Below are 21,219 nucleotides of genomic sequence, written 5' to 3'. Positions count from 1 at the left end.
ACATCTGTTAAGCACAGTCATCTCTTTCAGTACTCAGTATTTACTGGCCCCAAGCTACCAACTTAATTGTAATTATCTGTACCATGTGTTCACAATTAGGGATATTACTCTTACCTTATGAATGCTGGTCAGCTGGCAACTCTGCAATTAACTTCAACTTGAGAAATTCCTGAAAAGAAATTATTAACATATTGACATATTTTATGTGTTGCAGGACTATAAGACAATTTATTTACTTATGTAGTTGTACAATTTCCAATATATAAAATAACTTTATGAAATGTATACAAGACAAGGTCACACAAAGCATTCTAATAAACATGGGTTTCTTTTTCAAGAAAAGTTGCTAACAATACTGCAAACGTCTCTGTACTCTGTTCATGTGGCTTTTCTTTTTTTTTGCATAGACTTCCAAATGAGATTTCCTGGTCAAAGAGTACAAATAAATCAAGGTATCTGACTTATAACACCAAATTATTTTCCAAAAGGTTATACTAACCTTTTCTATACTAACCTATTTTCTTTCCTACAAACAACAAAAATAGCACCTCATCAGGCTTAGGAATCCATACTTAAGAAAAATACCTTTGTGAATTCTGTATGTGAAAAAGGATCTTACTGTTGTTTTATTTTATATTTCTTTGCACAGGGTTGAACATTTCCAGTACACCTACTAAGGCATTCTTTTACTTTTTCTCATTTAACATTTACAGAAACCTGAGGAAGATATTGCTAACAAGACACAAACGTAGAACTAAGTGAGAGCTGCACTTATAATGACAGCTTATCTCAGGGTGAAATCATTGCTATCACATAAAGAAATATCAACATGTAGCTAGTTTCTTTATTCAGAACATTCAAACTAATTTTAGACACTGTAGCACAAGTTATCTGCTTTTCCTCTTCTTCAGCAGATTACACAAGAGTACCAAGCTGGAAGCTCAAAGGGCGCAGACACTCAACAACAGTGCTTCTCAGAATAGAAGAAACCGCCAGCACGAGGCAGGAGAGGACAAAGACGGTTCCAGCCATTCTGACAGACCCAGCTGCTGAGGCTGGCGGTGCTGCTGCTCCCAGCTTACCACGCTAATGAGTGTGCCAAGCTAGCTCTCCTAGTCTCAAAAAAATTCTTTGCTCAGTGACATGACGCCAGAAAATTGAATCTTAACAAGACTATCTTTTAAAAATGTATTCTGGAAGATTTGGAGATAGCAGTAATGTCACAGAGTTCTCTTCTTACTCAAATAAGAGCTCCTTTCATAAGACTCCAAGTGAGAGGCACATTAGGAAATACTCCCAAAGGGCTCAAAACTAGAAACAAGAGCAATCAGCTCTCTGATAGAGAAACAAAAGGTTCCAAGGCTCTCTGCTGTGAAATAGGACAGGTCTGGATACTGTTCTTTCTTCCTGGTTGGTAGAGGGTGTGGAAACTGATTTAGCACACTCCTTTATAAAACAAAGAACTACCGCACAATGTTATAAACCGACCCGGGTTTTCCATCTGGGTATACTTACCCTTTAGTGATAACTAAATGAAAACCTAAGAGGTAAGGTCCAGCAAGAAGCCATGTGGGTCTAGTAGAGTACTGAGAACTCATTTTGCAGATCAGTTATGGAAAAAATGCTGTACAATTACACTCTGCTTTGTACAATCCCATAAATTGAAGGTTTTATGTCATATAAAATCAAAGTCTCTTATTTCATCAATTTGAAAAATTTAAAACTTTGAATAATGGATAGACCTAAAAGAAGGACATTTCATTTCATCATCTGGGCTACTCTGGGGGCACTGGGAATTAACCAGCATCATGAGCCATCCTAACCACCAGCCACAGCCTGAATTCTCTGCTCTTTAATCTGCAAATGTGTTTGGCTTATTTAGTGGAGAGGAAAAGAGAGGAGATGGAAAGAGGGCAGGGAAGGGAAGGAGAGAAAAGCAGGGGAAGAGAGAGGAGAGGAGAGAACAAGACAGGAAGAGAAGGGTAGGGAGGAGGGCAGAGCAGAGCAGAGCAGAGGACACAGATAGGTATTTTTTTTTAACCTTTTTTATTATTATATTTTTGACAATCTTTAAATAGTTAATTGGGGTAAAAAGGTTCAAGGGCTATAGGAAAGTGGGTAAGACTATTATTTCCATATTGTTTCCTTCATGTTTAAAGGGGGGTATTAAGGGAGAAGGCCCACCCAAGTTCCCACCCTCCCCAGGTCCCGCATGTAGGGTATGCTCCAAGGTTCTTGTTCAAGTGGTTTTGATAGTTCACCAGTTATAAATTGCTGCCAATCTTGCCACTCCAAGCCCTATGAGGTATTTTTTTTTAACATTAACATCCATTATATATAACAGCTGAGTACAAACTTAACATCAAAGTTTCTATGCAGTTACATCTTGTTTAGCATTAACAGTCATAAACTGATAAAGTTTTTTGGGGGGAGAACCTTAAGCCACAATTTAAACTTTGCAGTATTTCAATAGAATGTTTAAAAGTATTTCTGTGGCCCAGTGTGGTGGCCAAGCAACCAAAGTCCTCACCTTGAATGCACCAGGATCCTATATGGGCACTGATTCTAATCCCGGCAGCCCCACTTCCCATCCAGCTCCCTGCTTGTGGCCTGGGAAAGCAGTCGAGATAGGCCCAAAGCCTTGGGACCCTGCACCCGTATAGGAGATCTAGAAGTTCCTGGCTCCTGGCTTCGGATTGGCTCAGCTCTGTTCGTTGCGCTCACTTGGGAAGTGAATCATCGGACAGAAGATCTTCCTCTCTGTATTTCTGACTTTCCAATAAAAAAAAAATAAAATCTTTAAAAAATTTTTTGGTATAACATGCACAGATAATCTAACACTGGCTTATGGTGTATATCAGGTAATGCATCAAGTTCCTTGATGACTGGGCCCGGTATCTTATCTATATTCCAAGGATCTATCAGAGTATCTCTTTCCAGAGCTGGATAAGGAGAGAATAAAACATGTTGGCAGCAGATTAAGGGATCTGACTATTTCCTTCTAATCAGCTGAGATCTTTGAAACCCACTGGAGCAAGAACTAGAGGGACTATTTGCCTCTCTTTTCCCATATAGTACTTGGCTTTTCTTAAACATGCTATAAATGTATACTTAAAGAGTAACAGTCTGAAGCAGCCCTTGACATAAAATCTTTCGCCTGCCCAGAGTTAACAAGAGATTAGCTCAGTCTTATTCCTGTTTGCACCATGAATAGTTAGTAAATCATTAATGAGAGAGCCACAAGGTTCACCCCTCAGGTAGCAATCGAGGGTCTAGAGGTCTGGCTTTCGGGAGCCTCCGGGAGTCAGCTGGTTATATGTGAATGTTGGGTCTTGAAGGGTGGCACAAAAAGAGAGGACAGACTTTGGGCATTTTTGTCACCCCATGGGAGGCACAGAGAAGCAGAGGCTAAGCTTTCACCTTTCAGGAAGAGATAAGGAAAAGTCATATTTGCCAATGTACCTCCCAGACATGATGTCTCACAAATAGAGGACTGCTGTCAAATTCAGTGGGACTGATTGTGTTATGATGACTGTATGTCATTCCGAATCATGATGGGACACTGGATAAATGTCACGACATTCTGAAACGACCTTAACATCAAATTATAGTTTTGCACATGTGCATGCCATTATTTGTAGCACAAATAATGCCAGGATCATGGAATTATCAAATTATCGCTCAAACAATATTCTGTGTCAGCACATATTACAATCCCATGAACCTGTGAGCCGTATCAAGCTCACAGTCTTGCATGTCTTTGGACAGCTTCAGTCTCTTGAAACTAATAACTGCTGATAGTGATCGCTATGAATGCTGAACTGCTCTAACACGCTCTTAATACAAGGACAGAAATCAAACTACCATGCATTGCAAATCAACCTAGTATTTACCTCAAGGTAAATTCTGATCACAAAATGCAAGGACTTCGTGTTCACAAAGTATTAAATAGCCATTAAACATAAATCATTTAAAATGAACACTGCTATCCAACTGCCCCCCCAACAGTTATTACATACTTCATTAGCATTTAGCAAACACAGTTCCATTACAATGTTATTAAACTGAACTGCAGGTATCTAGTTCGATGCATTCTTGCCTTGCCCTTTGAGTTCTGAGTGTGCAAGAAAGAATCTCACATACAAAAGAGATTCTCAATAATTACCAGTTGAACAGGAAAGGGGGAAGGCCAGCATTTATTGTGCACTCTGAAGGTGAGAAAGATGAGGATTTGGGAAACTAAGAACCTCATTTAGGCTCACTAGCAAACCCAGAATTCACACCAGCTCAAAGAGCCATCTGCTACACAGCCTCTTCACAGAGTTATATAAAATAGAGTTTCATATAAAGTGTAAAATATATCTTTTCCAAATCTGAAATGTATCTTTTAGAGAAAATGAGATAATTTAAAAAATGCAATCTAGATTGTTTTCCCATTTCATTGCTCAATGTTCTATCTAGTGAAACAAAATCAAAAGTGCTTCTTGCAGCCAGCCTGCCGATTAGGTAATTATGATTGACATGTCAGACAGACAAGCAAGGACACATGCTACTTGCACAATTTCCTACAGGGAAACATTCACTCACAATTTATTAACAGGATGAATAGCTCAAGTTTAACTGCTATCAGATAAGGTCATTGGGCAGCTCCAAAGTTTTCACTGTGATTTATTTAATTTAATTTAATTTAATTTTTCTAAAGATTTATTTATTTATTGGAAAGTCAGATATACAGAGAGGAGAAGAGACAGAGAGGAAAATCTTCCGTCTGATGATTCACTCCCCAAGTGAGCGCAACGGCCGGGGCCAGGATCCAGGAACTTCTGGGTCTCCCAAGTGGGTGCAGGATCCCGAGGCTTTGGGCCATCCTCCACTGCCCTCCCAGGCCACAAGCAGGGAGCTGGATGGGAAGTGGAGCTGCCGGGATTAGAACCGGCGTCCATATGGGATCCCGGGGTGTTCAAGGCGAGGACTTTAGCCGCTAGGCCACACCACCGGGCCCCACTGTGATTTATTTATTTTTAATTTATTTTTAATTCAAGATTTATTTTTAATTTAATTTATTTTTAATTCAAATGCACCTGATATTCTCCAGTTTGTTTTTCAGGCTTTCAGTCACATTCTAGGCAGATACAAGCACTAGCTACTCTGGACAGGTCCAGACCCCACCACAAGAGCAATGCCTACTTGCACAGATGGGTAAAGAAGTGCACAGAGGACATTCTTGGTTTCATTTCATACTATGATCTCTGCTCCCAGAAAAATCATAAGCCTTATTCCCATAGCATGCAATTTATGTTAGAGCATGTCTGTGAATGGCATCTGCATGGACTTGTACTCACTCCCTTGTTACATACTTGCTTCTCCTGCTTTAAGAGCCACGCCTTTGGAAATGATTCCTCGCAGTCTCCTCATTTGACACAAATAAATTACATGTGTGACAACTCCTTCTGGTGGGTTCCTTCATTGAAGTGGGCCCATAATTTGGGGAGAATAACATAATCTGCTTTTAAATCATGTTTTACATGACATTTTTCCTTTGACATACATATCTGTAAACATGTGGTTAAAATAAACACCAAATCACCCAAGTATGACCTTCTTTTTGAGTTTCTTAAAAAAGGAGTGCACATGCTTTCAATGTTACTTTGTTAGATTCGATTTTATCCTAAAACTCAAAAGGGTGGATATTTCAGAAATTGATGAAAGGATTTTCAGGAGGACACAATGGCTGAAATGGAGTTCTGACTTCTTCACTGACCAGCTGCTTAGGGATAAGCTATCTAAGCAGTGACTTTCCCATAAGGAAAACAGTGCTAATAATGGTTTCTATCTAGTGGAATTGCTTTATGAATTAAATAAAGTAGCTGTAAATCAGAGGCTTAGCAGCAGGTACAAAGCCCACACTCAAAATTGGTAATTTAATAACAGAAGCGCAGCTTCATCTAAAAATTAATCCTTCAAAGGCTGGCTTTAACATATTATCTCATAAACAGAAGTCAGACTTCCTACTAGGGACTTTGGTTTTCCAGCTCAGTGATTTCCATGTCAGATATGCCAATTATCATGAACTATACATGTAACTTTTCTCATTTATTATAAGAAAAGACAACAATTATGAAGCCAAAACAAGACAGTATAAAGCAATGTTTCATGAATGACATGATGTTACCTCCTCTTTTTGATGCAATGTCTGCTCCCTGTCAAGACTCATGCTGCACACAAGTAAGATACATCTAGTCACCCAAGCAAGAGGTTGTGTCTTACAACACATAATTATGATTACCTAACAGATAAGTGTACTTAATCCATAGAATCATGTACTAGAAATTATTAAAACAGTACATTTATGTTTTGTTTTGCCATACAATGTAAAATAGGACATTGTTTTCACCAACTGAAAATGAACATAATTACATAAATACAGTAGGCCTCCATGCATGAAAAAAGCATACCAACACACAAAAATGTGATTTGAATGTGTGAAATTTGATTTCCTCATGACATTTAGGATACTAAGTATTAAATAATACCATAAATAAGTTATCAATTTGTCTTATCTTGAATTAGAATTTTTTGACAGATGATAGGATTCCTGAAATTCTGCTAGAAAAGGCTAAGGTCTTTATCACTGTATAAAAAATCGTATGAAGTTAAGATACTAGCGTATCAAAGTATGAGCATAACAGATTTTTCCAGGGGCCCGGCGCCACGGCACAGTGGTTAAGGTCCTCGCCTTGCATGCCTGGGATCCCATATGGGTGCTGGTTCTATCCTGGCAGCCCCACTTCCCTTCCAGCTCCCTGCTTGTGGCCTGGGAAAGCAGTCGAGGATGGCCCAAAGCTTTGGGACCCTGCACCCACGCGGGAGACCCAGAAGAGGCTCCTGGCTTTGGATCGGCATAGCATGGGCCATTATGCTCACTTGGGGAGTGAATCATTGGACGGAAGATCTTCCTCTCTGTCTCTCCTCTCTGTATATCCGCCTTTCCAATAAAAAAAAAAAAATAAAAATAAATCTTTAAAAAAAACCCAGATTTTTCCATAAATAACCACTAAGTACCCATGCTTGTGCAAAGTTCAGTAATAAGCTTGGATAGATCCAAAAAGTGTGTGAGTCTTTTGTTAATCTTCCTTTACTGAGATATCAGCACACTTAAAAAAAATCAGAGGCAGCCTAACAGGGTATGTAAACAGAGCAGAGGAGACCAAGGAAGAGGAAGAGGAGCAGGAGGACGGATTACAGAGCAGAGATCATGTGTGTGCATACAAGGAAGTGGCTCAGACAGCAGCCATATCCTGGGTCCTGGTGATAGCAGACACTACTGCCTACATTGAATAAATAAATTAAGTCAATAGGTCTGCACATTAGCAAATTCATATTTGAAGCACTGTCATCAGTTTCTTTGTGATTACACGGGGTGGAAAAGCCCATCTAAAGCATGAGTGGATAAGGTAGTAAGCCACAGGAGATGAAAGTTAATGACTGAGAGAACCAGACCTCTGCCTCTGTTTCTACCAATATGTCACCAGTGCCTATGTTCACAGACACTGCCAGTCTTTACAGAAATTTTCTTTTTCCTCTGGGTCAGCAGCAGTCCCTGCTGTTATGGACAGATTGCTCCACTTCTTGATCTGCTACCTTGTAAATGTTGTAGTTAGTAAATGCAAACTGCTCCACTCTGGCTAATGTTCATCACTTTTGTTCCCAAGCCCCAGAGGCTTTGCTGCTAACTGGCTTCAGTCTCACCTTGCTTTTCCACTCCCCACATTGCTGAAATAAGTAAGGGTTGGTTTTCCATTGTGACAGTGCAGAAAATATGCACTGTGCTGAGTCTCATGCCTGCCTTCAGTATCACTTTACATGGACTACAGGTATCCAACTCCCCAGATCTTTCACACATTCATATGGGCCTGAGAACTGATACTAATGGTAATACAAATATTAAGAAAATACTGTAAAAGCACCAAACTGGTGAATAACAGGGAGCTCACACAAAGCCTTATTTTTTTGATGATAAAGTGATTTGAAGACAGGATGTCTTTGGTCTTGAGGCATTTTAAACTGAAACAAACCAACTCAGGAAGTAAGCTTTATTTACCCCACTTGATTCCAAGTGTTGCAAGATCATTGATAAACCAAAATATTTAATTCAAAAGGAATTCTTCAAAAAGACGCAGAGGCAAAGGGCCCTAGATAGAATCATGTGACCCAAGCACAGAATGCTAATAAAACTGCTACTGCAAAAATAATAAGAAGAATTACTATAGAACTCATCCCAAAACTAGCTTGCTCACTTGATGAGCATCAGGCAAATTACCAACAGGGTGGAAGAAAAACTAGGTGCTTACTGGAAAGCTTAGAGACAGTTGGAGCTACCACTTAGTCACTGGTCTCAAAGAGTAGCACGTGTGAAGTATCTTGTAGACTGAAGTCGGGACTGAAATTTCTGTGCTCAGCTTGTGAAAAAGTGCATGGAGCTTGTGAATCTTCCTCAATTGGTGATATCATATTTTTTAAAGATTTATTTATTTTTACTGGAAAGGCAGATCAGATTTATGGAGAGAAGAGACAGAGAGAAAGATGTTCCATCTACTGACTCATTCCCCAAATGGCCACAACGGCTGGCACTGAGACAATCCAGAGCCAGGATCCAAGAGTTTCTTCTGGGTCTCCCATGTGAGTGCAGGGTCCCAAGATTTTGGTTCATAATCTACTGCTTTCCCACACCATAAGCAGGGAGCTGGATGGGAAGTAGAGTAGTCAGGATATGAACTGGCACCCATATGGGGTCCTGGTGCTTACAAGGTGAGGATTTTAGCCATTGAGCCATTGTGCCAATCCAACGATACAATATTGTTTTAAGAATTATGATGATGGCAACATGGGCTCCAATCTAGGGGCTATATACAGGTGGTAGTAATTTATTGACTGGGGATTGGGGTTCTTATAAAGAAACTTCTTGAGATAGGTCCAATATCAAGGTGCTATTTCTAAGGAAGGTTTATGGCCTCATGAATATTGTGCTAAGGGACCCTGCAGAGTCACCTGCACCACTCCCTCAACTCAATGAGCCTATTATATGGATAAAAGCCTATAATATGGATAATAGGTCACTTATGATCTGTCAATTAGGGATTTGGGGAAAAAAAGTATAAAGTAAAACTAAAAAAGCAACCATGTCTCTGGCACATGGGACTAAAGCAGTACAGTCACACCCATCTGCCAAGCCCAAGATGGGAGGCTGTCAAAGCATTGGGGACAGCCAATACTGCTTATCTCTTATAGCTCTTTTTTGAAAATAAGGTGTGGGAACAGAATTTTTGGACAAGAGTAGCAAGAGACAAACAGGTCAGTTTTGACCAAGCCGGTTCTCCTTTCCCTTAGGCTTTAGGTAAAAGGTCCTTTCACCCTAGTATGGAACCAGTACTTTAGATTTGTGCTTTTGCTCATGGCCTCTGGTAGTCAAAGCCGCTGGTTGCTATTTGCGTCTAACCTAGAGCAGGAACACATTTTGGTTTACATTTGGGGTAAACACAATGAGATGTCTGTTTTGCGACACCACTTTCTCTGCCATCAGCTGGGTGTCCTGCTTCTCAGTTCAATTGATACCACCTGCCCAGTTAGTGGAGCCTTCACAGGCTCACGGACTCAGCTCCTCAGCCTGTGCAACACTTTTACTGCATTTTAAATGCCAGCACAGGCCCTAAGCATCTAAGTTAATCTGAACTAAAAACAAATCAGCTGGCTTCCATAACCTCCCACTCTCCACCAAGTTGATTAATTCATTGGAGTGATTCATCTAGTTATTAGCGGTGGTTTTTCTATTCTTTATTTTTATTCATTTGAAAGGCTAGGTTACATAAAGGGAGGGACAAAAAAAGATATAAACAGATCTTCCAGATGCTAATTCACTTCTTAAATTAAATCTAGGAGCCCAGAATTCCCTCTGAGGGGATGGCAGAGACCCAAGCACTTGGGCTATCTTTTGTTGCTCTCCCAGCCCCAACAGCAGGGAACTGGGTAGGAAGCAGAGTAGTTACAATAAACTAATAATCATATGGGATTGTGAGTGTTGGCAGGTAGTACCTTAACTTGCTACACCATGACACTTGCTCCAATTACCAGTTTCATTTAAAGCACAAATCATGGGAGAAGCCACACTGAAGGGATGCTTAAGGTTGGGGGTTTGAGGGAGTGGGGGAATGCCTTTCCTCTCCAAGTGTACCACCCTCACAGAACCTTGATACAGTCAACACTGAGGACGCTACCAGAAGCCCTGCTGTTTAAATGTTTTTTTTAACCCTTGATTTTTTTTTAATTTCAAAGGCAGATATACAGAGATGAGGAGAGACAGAAAGGAAGATCTTCTGTCTGATGGTTAACTCCCCAAACGGCTGCAACAGCTGGAACTTGGCCAATTTGAAGCCAGAAGCCAGGAGCTCTTCGAGTCTCCTATATGGGTGCAGGGTCCCAAGGCTTTGGGCTGTCCTGGACTGCTTTCCCAGGCCACAAGCAGGGAAGCTGGATGGGAAGCGGGGCTGCCGGGATTAGAACCGGCACCCATATGGGATCCTGGCATGTGCAAGGTGAGGACTTTAATCACTAAGCTATCACGCTGGGCCCTGTTTGAATGTTTTTAACAAAGCTTTCATTATATAAGCATTATTAAATGCATCATTGAGCAAGGATGACTGAAAACCTCCGGCTCCCCTCCTTTTTTCTCCTCTTCTGAGAGGTTTTGGTTGGGAGAGAAGGATGGGGAAGGGGAAGACAAGACCGAAAGTGCTAGAGCTTGCATCACATGATTTTGACTGTTTTAGCAAGGAGCCCACCAAAAGGTCTCTTATTAGCACTTGGTTGTGGCTGAAAGGGCTCACATGAATAACAACAGGTGATCCTTGCAGGAATTGTCAAGGATCTGGGAGAGCTCTCTGTGACTCAACAGTGACAATTATCGTATATGTATCTCCAATAATATCTCCCATATCATAGAGTTCATAAGAATAGTCTCACAGGATGGCCAGCTCTTATTCAGAGTGGCAGCAATACCACTCTGATCTGAGCTCTGATTTACATGTATTACACTCATCATCGTATCCAAGCACTTGGCTAATAGCAGCTGTTACTGAACATTAATTAAGCAGATAAAAGTAAAAATGAGATACCACCCACCCTTTGCATGAGTAACATGTAACAACTTCTCATAATCTTCCATCAACTCACATCTCCCAAATCCCATGCAACTTGCAAAAGCAACATGTAACAACTTCTCATAATCTTCCATCAACTCACATCTCCCAAATCCCATGCAACTTGCAAAAGCATCTGAATCCTAAATAACATTCTCACACATACCTGCTAGGAGGGAAGACAGACTTCATTCAGTATGGCACTGGGAGTCACTTGAGGCAGCTGTGGGTACACCAAAGCTAGAGTTAAGAGGCTTCTAAAAGAACCCACAAATAACTAACAAGAATCAGGCAGAATGCTGACATGCAAGCACAAGGACTGCTAGTGTCTGCAGTCAAAATTCAGCAGGATTCTGCAACTTCTCTTGGTATTTGCAAATGGGGAGAAACTGTTTCTATGGGAACTATGAGGACTTTCCAGGAGACAGAAGCCATATTCCATATCTGGAAGACTGACACATTACTTGTAAAGTAGGGTGGGGAATTTGTCAGGGCCCAGTGACCAATGCAGCAGCACAACAGCCACAGCCTCTGTCAGTGACCTAAGTTTCTCCATTAAGCACAGAAGATGAATCTATGGTTATTTCTTAGCAACCAAATTTGAAGGATGGAAAAACTGTGCCAGGAAAGTGGATGGCATGTTTTTTCCTGCCTCCCTTTTCTCCCCCTCACCCCCAACACAAGAAATATTTTCCTATTTATATTTGACAACACCATCTGTTTTCACTGCAGAGTTTTCTCCATTTGAGGAAGGCAATAACTTAGTCACTGTAGTTGAACAAAGGGAAAAATGAAGAGAACCCATGTCTCACTAACTTGCCAAAGTTAGAGGTGGGCACTTAGGAGAAGTGTTAAGAGGAACATTACAAACTGTATCCATTCTGGCACCAGGCAGACTCAATCCTCATAAGCAGAATCCTATTAGGTATGAAGCACTGTCCCAGATCATAAAGAAAACAAGGATGGCAAAGACTGACCCAATCCAGAATAGATTAAAAAGGTATGACCAGAAGAGTAAACAAATGAACTAGTTATTGCATAGGAGTTAGGAGTTGGAGCAAGAAAGGTACACAGGATTTGTACGGGAGAGACAGTTTAACAATAGAGCATATACTAATTAATGGAGAGGGATGGAGAAATCAAAAGGGCCTAGGTGAAGTGGGAGCTTGTGAGCACACAAGTATGGAGTATAATATTTGAGACAGAAATGACGGCAAAGATAGGGGAAATAGATAAAGGTAAAATAGCAAATAAAGTCTCAAGTGTCAGGATAGTATTTTTCAAGACATAACTTAGGTTGTGAACACAACAGGCACTTAAGAACTTATTGTTTTGTAGGTGAAAATTTAACTTTTTGAATGAACAGTCAAGTAATTTTAATGAGAAGACTTGATCATTGATGAAGTAGGCAGTCATGGTAACCAAATAAGGGAATGAAGGGAAAATGCATTTAGGGACATACTTTCATATGTTAGGGAATAATCTGGAAGCACTGGAAGTAGTTTGAGAGCAGGAAGCCTAATTTTCTACTGGAGTATATGTATCTGATTATCTTCAGAAGTACAACACAAATGAGCTTCAAAATTCCAAGTAGAAAATAGTTAGTCTTAAAAATTTAAACTTTATGATTAGTTAGTGAAATGATGCAACTGGACAAGCAAATTCGATTTTGAGGAAGCAGGCTTTTCCTGAAAGTCATAACTGACTTTTCCAAAAGAGAAATGAATTTGATCAGTGTTTTTTTGGACTGTATGATATGTGAATACTCTGGTAGGATTAAATAGTCAAATATTTTATACAATTCTGTGAAACACGCAAAGAACATTCACTTAAAACATACACAAAAGGCTGCCAGTTATATCACTGGGCATGTTGAACAGACTTACAAGCAAACCGTCAACTTGGGAAAATACGGACCCTTAACCATTGAAAACATCAAGAGGCGTTACTATAAACTGAACCTCTGCTTAAAGTCAAATTAAAATTACACTAATTATAAAGTAATGTTCAATTTGTTTCATAACTGGTTAAGTAATCAAAGAGTTCTGTCCTAGAGATGATTTGATTTCATAAGGTGACTTAATTACTTTCAGTGCCAAAAAAGGTTTTTTTTAAAATTTACCAGTTTAGTTTCTAGGGATTTTATTTCTATAAAACTTATTACATGAATTAAGTCCAAATCAAACCAAAATACTTTCATGCATTATGTAACAAAATCCTTCTCTCACAAACACTTTATTTAAACATTGCCAGCAACCGGCTTATGGGGACAAACCAAAGCTTATGGGGACAAACCAGGAAGTGAAACCAAGTATGAGATTACATTGTGAAAGCCAAATAAAAATGAAAGAAGACATTTGGAATTAGTGGAGGCACTACTAAGATTTCATGTAAAAGCCCATTCCCTTGGAAAGATTATTATAAACAAAGCAATAAGAGGAACTGCAAAGGAATGGATCTTCATTGCATTGCTTGGCAATTCCCCCAACCATCTATGCAAATGTGATTTCCTGTGGCCAGCCAGGCTCATCTGAAACAAGACCACTCATCCAACCTGCCTAGCCAACAGAGTGCGGGGCCTGGCTATCAGTTCATACTAGTGAAATCGATCTGACACAAAACAATTACAGTCTTTTATGACTTGCCTGGGAAAAAGTATATCTTTTGTTTCTTAGGTTAACAGGTAAATCTGCTTTTTCCTCATAGTTTGGCTGAGGTAACTGTCACATTTTGTATATGTCTGTGAAAGAAAAATTCTCTAAAAATAGGAACTACTTGATTAGCTATTATCACTTTCTTCTTTTTCTTTTTTAAAGATTTATTTTTAATGGCAAGGCAGATCCACAGAGACAGAGAAAGATCTTCCATCTGCTGGTTCACTCCTGAAATGGCTACAATGGCTGAAGCTGAGCTGATCTAAAGCCAGGACCTAGGAGCCTCAATCAGGTCTCCCACACTGGTGCAGGATCCCAAGGCATTGGGCCATCCTCCTTTGCTTTCCCAGGCCACAAACTGGGAGCTGGAAGGAAAGTAGAGCAACTGGGACATAAACCAGTGCCCATATGAGAACCTGGTGCTAGAAAGAGTAGAATTAGCCAACTGAGCCATTATACTTGGCACTTCAGTTCTTTTTAAACCAAGATTAGTGACCCATATCAAAAGTGCTTATTAAAAATCAAATGATTAGCGATACTATTCTCAAAAAATCTTGTGACTGTTTAGTTTTTCTTCTAAGAGGGATATTAAGTGGAACTGTCAATTCTTGGCTCCATTATCAATGCCCTTGTTTCTAGGAGTCTGAGTGTGGGACAGGACATAGAAGATACTCAAGAGCCCAGCGCAACTGCTCAATTGGCTAATTTTCCTCTTGCAAGTGCCAGCATCCCACATAGGTGCTAGTTTCATGCCCTAATTTGGCTGCTCCACTTTCCATCCAGCTCCCTACTTATGTCTTGAAAAACCATTGGAAAATGGGACCCACATGGGAGACCCAGAAAATGCTCCTTGCTTTCAATCAGTTCAGCTCCAGCTGTTGCAGCCATTTTGTAAATCAATGGATGGAAGATCTTTCTCTGTCGTTCCTCTGTCTGTCAAATCGCCTTTCCAATAAAAATAAGTAAATCTAAAAAAAAAAAAAAAAACTTTCAAGCAACTGATGAGTGATTTACTGATTACGTATTTTATTATTTTTAATCTGAAGCAGGATTCGAACACATTTAGTGTTACATTAAATACAGTACTTTAAAGAAACACCTCCTTACCAGCTAAATAAATAAGAAGGTGACCTATGGCACTGCACAAACACAAAGCAAATGTGAGTGACACTCAACAGGCAGACACACTGCTGCTAGTATCAGAACACAAATTTAAAGGTGGTGGACAGGACAAAAAATAAACATAATCAGTGATGGAAAACACATTTGCATGCCTCATTGTATACAAACATATGTATGACAAGAAAATCAAAGGTTAGTAAAACTAATATGCACGTGAGGGCATACTCTGTGCCAAGAATAGTGTCACACCTCAGAAAGTAGGCCAATTGTGTTGCCACTGTGTTCACAGCCTGAAGAGCCCACTTAGGGGTCGAATTCAGCAAGAGAAGTCAGTGTTGAGGCAGGCCCCACCCATGTCAGTCCCCTTTTCTCTGAGCACCCTCTTTCTTCCTGCCACTCCCTCACTTACTTTGCCAAATACCACATTTCAAGTAGTAAGCTGATACTTTATGGTTGGCTGCATTCAGCGGATTCTCTTGACAGAGAGAATTTATTGAGAATATGTTACGGATGGGTTGGATAGGACAAGAATGTATACATCAGTTTATATCTACCTTTAAAATAATAAAAAATACAGGGGGTTGGGAAATGAATATAGAACAGGAAAACCAATGATCAAGGATTAAATAGCATAGTTGAACAACTCTAAACATTGGAAAAATGTTGACATAAATATATAGGGCATTCTCTTTTGATATGGTAACTTAAATCATGCATGATTAATACGACTTTAACATAAGGACACTAGATCAGAGAGTGAAAAATAAATTGTCAATGACACAGGACCAATGAACAAGAATTTGATCCCATAATTTTAACAACAAATACTGTGTTCTTGCAACCATCCAAAGTCACCACTCTCGGGTAAATGCTTGGTGCAGGGAATGGAGAATGCATCACAGGCAGGGGGAGCATCTCCGCCTTTAGAGATATGCAGGAGCTGCAGCACAGTATCTCCAGCTGAGCAAGGGTAAGAGTAACCAGGTCCAGAATGAAGAGCAAGGAGGCAGCAAATGCCACCAAGCAAAGATACTTTTCACTACCAGAGGAGAATGACAATGCAAATGGGGTATTGAGGCTTCTAGGGCTTTTAAGATTACAGGCTGGTTTGAATGAATAGATTTAAAGGAATGAAGCCGGAATGGTGAGACAAGAGGAATACACTGGGGCAGAAACAGGGAGGTGAGTGAGAATGAAGAATCAGGGTCACTTGAGCTTATTTGGCCCATGACCACTGTGAGACGCAGTTAAGAAAATAAGAGCACTGGCATGCCAATAGCTCCAATAGAAAGCAAATATCCTCTTACACAGAAACCAAACCAAAGGGAGAAAATCTCAGAGTACAATCTGGGGCCCACAAACCGGGGTGAGAGCCCTAAACCGGGCAGAAATCTGGGGTGAAAATCTGGGTCCATATGGCAATCCAATCAATCATAACCCAAGAGGAACAAATGGTCATCTCCAACTCCATCTGTTAAGCTGAAAACCTATGTCCCAACTTCCTCAACAACATTAAGTTATCCTAAGAGACATGCAACAAATAACCTGGACACATTTACAAGCTGCCGACATTCACATTCTACCCACATTCCACTACTGCTAGGCCTCACTTCTCCTGGAACCCCCGACAGCACACAAACCAGAAATAACATTGCTATCTTCATTGTCCTACCTTAGCAGTAGACAGAGGGTGAAGAATACAGACACACAGGGACCATGCTCAGGGGATTACCTGCCCTGGAGGGAGGCGGCAGTGCATCAGAAGCACAGGACCAGGCAGTCCCTGTTCTGAAGTCCTGAAGTCTTCAAATCTCGAAGTCTCGAATTTTCAGGTCTTGAACTATTCAGGTCCCTGTTGTGGCACCAGTTCTCAGGGTTCAGTCCTGCCAGCAGGGCCCCGAGTTCACAGAGGGTGAGGCAGACGGTGCCCTTCGGTTGCAAGAAGCTCCAGAGACAAGCTGGAGAGGAATGTCCCTCTATTCAGTCCAAGTTCCAGGTTTATAAAGGTCTAGGGAAAGGGAGGGCAAGAGGGCGTTTTCAGGTAGTCCCTTCACTCAATAATGACACTGTGATTGGATGAAAGGCACACCTAATCCTGTTGACCTTCCAATCATATCAGAGGTCTCATTCTATATACAAGGTTGAAAGTTACACCCTAGATCATGGCAAACAAGCTGTAGGCCACGCCCACTAGGTAGCAGGCAGAGACTCGAGGATGATTTCCCACAAAAAATAAAATAAATCCTTAAAAAACGGTGAATTTGTAGTATTTCTGAGTCATCAAAGTGGCAAGATTTAGCAGTCAGTCAGAAATACAAACTGGAGCTCCAGGGAGAGGAGTGGAGTTGCTATTTTTTTTTTTGCAAATGTTGGGCTTAAAGCTCTGTACTTGGTAATTTGGGAAAAACTGTTTAAAATAATAGATTAAGTATAGTCTCAGTCCATATCACATATAAAAAGTAATTAATTACCATTCTTTCTGAAGGTTCTAATTGAGTGATGGGATAAGTTTCTTATAAAGATAATGAAGTTCAGTCATATAGTGTGTATATTCTAATGTATATAAACACAAAAAACCTATTTGGACACCTTCGATTTGGCTGTCCAGCTAGAGGTAAACTCACTGCCTTCCTAATCACGAACTACAAACTCTTTAACAAAATATGTAAGGACATAGTTTTAATTTTGCTTCAGTTAGCCAGCTGTAGGTAACTGCTTTGGTTGCCTTGTACCTAGGCAAGTGTTATAGTGCTCTAAGAGAAGCAGCCTGGTTAACACCGAAAGTGTCCCACCATACCTGCCTATTCTATTTTTCAAAGATATGCATTAAACTCTGAGTGCTGCTAGAGTGGGGTGGGGGTTGCCAGGCAAGGGTGGGCCACCCAACACCCAGGCATGTTGTGTGCTGGGGGAAGGGAATGGGGCTGCAGATTGCCTAGAGAAGGGCATCTGGGGACCTGTTGGGGGCATTGAGCGCATGTTTGGTAGGTGAGGAGTGACTCCTAGGGGCTTCCCCAGGCAGGGCCACTGTACTCGCAGGTAACATGGGGGCAGAGACAGGGTAGTCTAGAGGGGAAACCAGAGGATATGTCCGAGTCTGCACCTGCCCATGTGGGAAACCTGGGCTGGGCTAAGTGACATTGCTGTCTGTCAGTACACAGAAAAGCTGGAGCTGGGGGCATGCCTGCCTAGGTTATGCAGCAGTACCTGCCCACCAGTGTCGGAGCAGGGAGTGACCATGTCAGGCTGGGCTGCAGCACCCACTGGAGTGTGAGAGAAGCACATTTGGGGGCAGATTCTGCAGGTGACTTGTGGGCTTGCCTCTGTGAGACTGCCACCCTCACCAGTTTGTGTGAGAGCTGGTGGTGGTGACAGCCTGAGAGAGGCTAGACCACAGGACTGACAGTTGTGAGAACTGAAGCTGAGAGGAGGTTAAGCTGGGCCAGACTACAACACCTGCAAGCACATGCAAAGGCCAGGACTGAGTGCCAACCATGCCATGCAGAACCATAATACTCACTGGCTTCTGTGAGAACCAGTTCTGGGAGCCAGCCTGGCAAGAGAACTTGGGGAACTCATCTGCTAGGCTGTACCTCCCACTGGGGAACATGAGAGCTGGGGCTGGGGGTGGGCCAGGCCAGGCAGGGCTGCAGCACTCATTGTCACATGTATGGGCTGAGTCTTGAGGCTGGGCCAAACCACAGCATTCACTGGCACACACAAGAACTAAGACAGGGTGTTGGTCACACTGGGCTGGGCTGGGCCATGCTGTAACACTGATTTGTGAGGTTTGAGACTGGAGTCAGACCATGTCAGGTTGGACTGAAGCACCTGTTGGCACAGGCAAGATGCAAGGCTGGGAACAGGCCTGATAGCAGAACTTGGGAAACTTCCCTGCTAGGCTGCAGCTCAGACGGGTGAGTATGAGAGCTGGATCTGGGAGTAGAATAGGCTGGGCAAGGCTGTAGCATCCATCAGCATGCACGTGAGCTGGATCTGGGTGCAGCTCAGACTGGACTAGGCTGTAGCACCCACTGGCAAGAGTCAGAACAGGTGTTGGCCAGTTGGGCTAGGCTGTAGTATCTGCTGATGAGTGCTGGGACTAGGGGGCAGCATTGTCAGGTTGCATTACAGAATCTACTGGCACTCGTGAGATTTGGTTCTGGGAATGGGCCCAGCAGGGAAACTTGGGGAACTTCCCTGCTAGGTTGAAGATCCTGCTGGTGGGTGTAAGAGCCAGGGTTGGAGGAAGGCCAGGCCAGGTTAGGCTGCAAAACTTGCTATTTCATATGAGGACCGGCGGTTAAGGTGGGCTAGGCTAGGCAAGATTGTTGCATAGGCCAGCAAGAACTGGGATTGAGGATGGGCTGGGCTGAGCCAGGATACAGCACCTTTCAGCAAATGCTGACTCGGAACAGGCCATGCTAGACTGGGTTGCAGCACATGCTGGAATACTCAAAACCTAAGTCTGGCAGCAGGCCTAGTAGGAGATCCTTGGGGACTCCCCTGTTGGGCTGCTGCTTCCACTGATGACTGTGAGAGCTGGCACTAGGAAAAGTTGGGCAGGGCTATAGCATCTGTTGGCTGGCATGTGGACTGAGCTTAGGAGTGGTCCAGGCTGGGCTAGGCTGCCATGTTCACTGATAGAAGAGCCAGAATGAGTGTCAGCCAGCAGGGCTAAGGGGCAGCATCCATTGGCAAGTGATGAGTTTGGGTGGAAATCATGTTAGGCTAGACTGCACTACCCTCTGGCAAGTTCAGGATCTGAGGCTGCGAGCAGGCCTGGTAGAGGAGCTACAGGAACTCCCCTGCTAGGCTGCAGCTCCTGCTGCTGAGCCTGAGAGTCAGTGCCTGTGGTGAGCCAAGCTGGACAAGGCAGCAGCAACCACCCGTTTGTGTGAGAGATGGGGCTGAAGGTGGAACTGACCGGCAGCTGCGTTCACCAGTATGTAAGGTGTGCATTGGCTGGTACAGATGATGAACCAAAAATAATAGTGTACTATCTCGCACATACAAGAGTCAACACTAAGGTCAACTCAGACAAGATTTCCCCAACTGGATCACTGGACTCAAATCATGGCCACAGGGAAAAATCATAAGATACGTGGTATGACTTCAGAATACAAGTATCAGAACAGGGCCTCCTCAGTTGCTGCTGTCCATGCAGTGGGTAGCATGCCCAGGTGCACATGGGCAGCATGGCAGCTAGGTCATATAGGCCAGAACAGAACATCGAGTGCCTTGTCAGAGGATGGAAAGTAGAACAGGTTGGACAACTCTCCTGGCCAAGCTTTGCAGTAAGTATCTGAGTCTGTGGATATACCAAGGTTGACTTGGTCAACAAACAGACCTTGGAAAGATTTTCTCAACCCTGGTGTAACAAAGCTGACAAAAGTCTTAGAACTACTGAAACCACTCAAGTAACACCATTGGAGCACTATTTGCCACATCAGTCTCTAAGGTGTCATCAAATGACTGCCTCCTATCTCCAGGTGCTGATGTAGTTGGACAGCAAGTAGTAGTCCTCCCCTTTTTTTCTCTCCAGAAGACATTGGAGGAAAAAGCAAAGAACTGAAACATCCATGCCAACCACTCTTCATACCTTGACTCTACCCACCCTAATCAGAGGTCCATCTGGGCCTCCATCTCTCTCAATTATGTAAATAACATTAAAAATAAAAAATTAAAAACATTTTTGTGCTAGCTCTCTCAAACTACCTCAGAACTTTAATTTGTACTTCAAGTTACTAGTTACAGAAATAGCAAATACATTTACCCTATTTATAGGATTAACAGAAGCATGAAGCAATTTCAGATGTGTATATTTTACATTTTTATAAATGTCATCTCATTCGCTAGCCTTTACTGAGTTAGAAAAGGGATCCTTAAAAAAATCAAATATTGTAGGGTTGCTCCCATTTTGTTATTTACAGAATTTATCTCTGCTTAATGTCCTTCATAATTGTTTTGTCTACCTTTAGCCTGTACTCACAACACAGTACCTCTAAGTGCACAGTGCTTCCTTCTGCAGGCTTCACTAAGTTATCTGTATCACTAAACCCAGACAGGAGAGGACTGTGAACAGATCGCAGTCATACAATTATTTCAAGAACTTAACAGGTGCTTCTTCTTAGCAATCATGTCTGAACCATCTTCCAACTTTATCTTGAACTTTGATTTCTACTTACATGCCTCAAAGAAATTCCTGCAGGCCCCTTGTCCTAGAGGGATTCTGAAGGGCACTGAAGGTT

The 21,219-nt window shown here is 41.9% G+C and overlaps 1 protein-coding gene across 2 annotated transcripts in view; it reads right to left on the bottom strand.

Annotated features, from left to right (window-relative positions):
• LRRC8B (leucine rich repeat containing 8 VRAC subunit B) overlaps nt 1–17,072 on the bottom strand; it is a 43,289-nt gene extending 26,217 nt beyond the window's left edge. Inside the window, exons 1-2 of one of the 2 annotated variants that reach the window (XM_040999200.1) lie at nt 16,701–17,072; nt 115–169 (exon numbers count right to left, since the gene is read on the bottom strand). The gene's annotated coding sequence lies outside the window, so the exon portion shown is untranslated. The remainder of the gene's footprint in view (nt 1–114; nt 170–16,700) is intronic. The other variant, XM_040999198.1, reaches the window with a different exon arrangement.
• Nucleotides 17,073–21,219: the final 4,147 nt, after the last annotated feature.

The sequence above is a fragment of the Ochotona curzoniae genome, unplaced genomic scaffold, assembly GCF_017591425.1.
Source record: "Ochotona curzoniae isolate NIBS_2020 unplaced genomic scaffold, NIBS_Ocur_1.0 scaffold_1037, whole genome shotgun sequence".
NCBI classification, from domain to species: domain Eukaryota; kingdom Metazoa; phylum Chordata; class Mammalia; order Lagomorpha; family Ochotonidae; genus Ochotona; species Ochotona curzoniae.
Note: the sequence above shows the minus strand (reverse complement) of the source record. Positions and strands in the feature narration are given on the sequence as shown.